The sequence below is a fragment of the Pongo abelii genome, chromosome X (assembly GCF_028885655.2).
Source record: "Pongo abelii isolate AG06213 chromosome X, NHGRI_mPonAbe1-v2.0_pri, whole genome shotgun sequence".
In the NCBI taxonomy this organism is placed as follows: domain Eukaryota; kingdom Metazoa; phylum Chordata; class Mammalia; order Primates; family Hominidae; genus Pongo; species Pongo abelii.
Genome location: NC_072008.2, coordinates 14,043,548 through 14,047,697, shown reverse-complemented (window position 1 = coordinate 14,047,697; position 4,150 = coordinate 14,043,548).

Genomic DNA, 4,150 nt, shown 5'->3' with positions numbered 1-4,150 from the left:
GCCAGGAGAGGCAGACCCACCCTCAATCTAGGTGGGCACCATCTAATCAGCTGCCAGCACAGCTAGGATAAAAGCAGACAAAGGAACATGGAAGGACTAGACTGGCTGAGTCTTCCTGCCTTCATCTTTCTCCAATGCTGGATGCTTCCGGCCCTCAAACAGTGGACTCCAAGTTCTTCAGCTTTTGGACTCTTGGTCTCACACCAATGGTTTGCCAGGGGCTCTTGAGCCTTTGGCCACAGGCTGAAGGCTGCACTGTCGCCTTCCCTACTTTTGAGGTTTTGGGACTCTGACTGATCCACCACTGGCTTCCTTGTTCCTCAGCTTGCAGACAGCCTGTTGTGGGACTTCACCTTGTGATTGTGTGAGTCAATTTTTCATAATAAACTCCCTTTCATATAGACACCTATCCTATTAGTCCTGTCCCTCTAGAGAACCCTGACTAATACATGCAGAAATCGTGTGGTTTGTAATATTTCTTAATTTTTATTTTCTGGTCAAAGAACAGTTGTTCTATAGAATGGTATTCATATATGCTGACCACAAATACTCCATGGGACACAGTTTGAGGAACAGGTTTTCATGGAATGAGGCGTCATTTTAACAGAGTACAATGTAAGGGTCACATTTGGCCACAAGTGCCGTAGTAGCCACCCATGAGGTTTCAATAAAATGTGAATTCTCTCCAATGCTACTGGAACTGTTCTTTCACCACAAACACATTTTAAGCATCCATCCACCATTTTCTGGGTCACTGCAAAGATATAAAAGAGATCAGAAATGGATATTACACCAAACATTATGTAGTAAGAAATTTTTAAAGTAACAAAAGTGAGTAACAAATGTGACAAAGGTAGTAGAGACTTTGGTTAGTGAGGACAGTGCAGCTCAGATGCAGCAGGAACTGAGGGGAGGAGAAGCTCGGGGGCCAATGCGTGCGGGAGTTGAGTCTGGGCTCAGCTTCCCGGAATGAATAGAGTTAGCAACATGGAGATGGCACAAACAAGCACTCCAGGAAGAGAGAACAGTGCAAGGCAGAAAATACGGCTGTGTGTGGGAAACAGAACGGAGATCCGTCTGCCAGCTTGTGAGGTTCTCAGACCTGGCTGCATGTTAGAATCACTTGGATCCCACCCTAGACCAATTAAAGCAGAATCGCTGGTCATGGGGGGCCCAGCCATTGCTGGTTTTGATTTTGTTTTTTAAAGCTCCCCTGGTGATTATTGTACAGCCAGAGTTGCACCCACTAGGCTAAGTTGGCTGTTCTCAACTATGGTGTGGGGACCTACTGATGTTCAATTTGAGGTATGATAGGCACTACTTCTCAAACTTTAGTATGTGTTGGAATAACCTGGGGAGCTCATTAAAACACAGATTCCTGAGCCCTGCTGTCAGAGATTCTCATTCAGTAGGTCTGGGATGGGTTCCAAGAACGTGTATTTCTATCAAGCTCCCAGGTGATACTACTGGTCTATAGATGCCACATTGAGTAGCACAGATGTAAATAATTTGATATAATGATAAAAGAAGAGTAAAGGAAAGTTTACAAATGGTTTGCTTTCTTAAAGGATATACATCCAGGCCAGGCATGGTGGCTCACACCTGTAATCCCAGCAGTTTGAGAGGCCGAAGTGGGAGGATTGCTAGAGGCCAGGAGTTCCAGACCAGCCTGGGCAACATGATGAGACCTCATCTCTATAAAAAAATTTTTTTTTTGTTTAATTAGCCAGGCGTGGTGGTGCATGCCTGTAGTCCCAGCTGCTCAAGAGGCTGATGTGGAAGGATCACTTGAGCCCAGGAGGTCACACCACTTCACTCCAACAGAATGAGATCCTATCTCTTTAAAAAAAAAAAAAAAAAAGTATACACAACAAAAGTAGATTAAAGCATTTGACTGGGAGACAACGTGGTGGCCTTAAGGTGACTGTGCCAGTGTTTGCAAATATCTCACAGCTCAACACCCCCTATATCCTGTGCATCATGATGGGGAGACAGTCATGAAGCCCTGGGCTAGAACAATTAGTTCATGAAGCAGAGTAATGACATAGAAGCATGGAAAAGAGCCAGTTCATGAAGGGTCCTCCCTGCTAAACCATGGATGCTGTGAGCAACCACAAGGTCTTTACAAAGGTTGGGAATGAACAAAGCCATTTCTCAAGACAAATATGTTTATAGTATCTGTTCAAAGGCAATGACAGTAATGCGAATTGATGGGGTCTAACCTGGAGAAGTGGCAGTGGAACTGGAGAGAGAAGATAGATGTAAGAGATGGGGCAGAAATGGCAACTCCACCCTTCAAGGTGCTCAAGCAACTCCTTTTTCATGCCTCCAACCAACCTATCAGAAAGCCTGCTGGCTCTCCCCACTTCTCCCATCCCACCACCTCCTCCTAGTCCAAAGCATCACCATCTCTCACCTGGATTAGTTCCATAGCTTCCTAACTGCCTTTGCCCTCCTACAATCTATTCTAAAACATAAGCCAGACCAAGTCACTTTTCTGCTCCTGTGTCACTTGCAATATGAGCTCAAGCCCTTACAGTGGCCTACAAGCATGGCACGATCTGGCCCCCTATTATCTTTCTGTCATCGGTTCCTTCTACTCACCCATTTCTCTCATTCTGCTCCAGCCCCATTGACTTCCTAACTTTTTCTAGGACCTTGCTTCTCAAAATGTGGCCCCTAGACCAGTAACATCAGCATCAATTGGGAGCTCAATAGAAATGCAGAGTCTCAGGTCCCTCTCCGGCCCCACTGAATGAGAGTCTGCATTTCCTCAAGACCCTCAGGGGATTCCTTTACCCCTCTATGTGAGAAGCACTGATCCAGAACAGCCCAGAACACTCCCACCCCTGGACTTTGCCGTTTCTCTACCTATACAGTTTGCCTGCTGGGTATCCATGTAAATCACTCCCTGCATCTTTTTGTTAAATGTCACTTTCTCAGTGTTCTACTTAAAACTGCAATGCCTCCACAGCAAGGCACTCCTTAACCCCTCTGATGCCTTTATTTCTCCCACAGCATTTGTCACCACCTGAAAATGGTGGCCTCTGAGAGTCAGAATAAGGTGCGGAGAGGTGAGGCACAGGACTACTACTTTTTTAAGTCTTAAGTTTGTGTAGGATTATTTGACATTTACATTGTGTACATGTGTATCTTTCACTTGTTCATTGATAGAGATTAAAAACTGCCAGAGAATAAAGTCTGAGTTCTCATCAGGCTTCATGAGTGAGGATGTTGAGGTCAGCCTCAGCTTCATGGCCAGTGGACGAGTACTGTGGGCAAGAAATAAATCTTTGCTGTTTCAAGCCACTGACATTTTGGAGTCGTTTTCACAGCCAACTTCAAGCTTCTCTTGACTGCCGCAGGAAGGGACAATTGAAATGGAAGAACACGGTTTTTGAAAGAGTCAATAGGGATTAGGCTCAGTAAACAGTCACAACAGAGCCACCTCCTTTCCATGGAGGTTATAACTCAAATTTATAGGATGTCACCTCTTGCTGAAAGGCTGCAAGTAGTCCACAGATGTGGTTTATCTGGTTAGGATAGTATTTGCTTAAATGTTTAAACAGGGGAGATGGGAAATGTGTGTGTGTGCGTGTATGTCATTTATTCTCCCCTTAGCTATAGTCCCCACCACTCCCTATTACTTAGGACAGCCTCAATTGACTCATTTACTTGCCTGAATAGCCCTGAAGACATTTGGATTTGCAACACTGGCCTGTCCATGCATCAAACCCATTGAGAGGAGGTAGAACAGGCATTAGCATACTCACCTAATAGACAAGAAAACAGAGGCCCTGAAAGTCCAAGAGGCTTCAAAAATGACACAAGTCAATGGCAGATCTGGGGCCCCAACTCAGGACTTCTGATGCCTCTGTTCAGGACAAGCTAAGGATGTCCCCCCTCAGAGACAGCTGCCGTCTGCTACTGCAGTCATCCTAGGAGGTTAATGCATTGATTGTACGCTCTATTGTCTAATCAGCCCACACACTGCTTGAGTTTATCACCAAGCAAATTCTCATTTGTTTTTAACAGGAAAATCACTCCATCCCAAAATGCTTTAAACCAAACTCTGCAATCTCAACAAACAGCTTGCCTTTTAAATCCATAAGCTAAACACAAGGCTCTTTGCATTCTTTCAGCCAAGCCA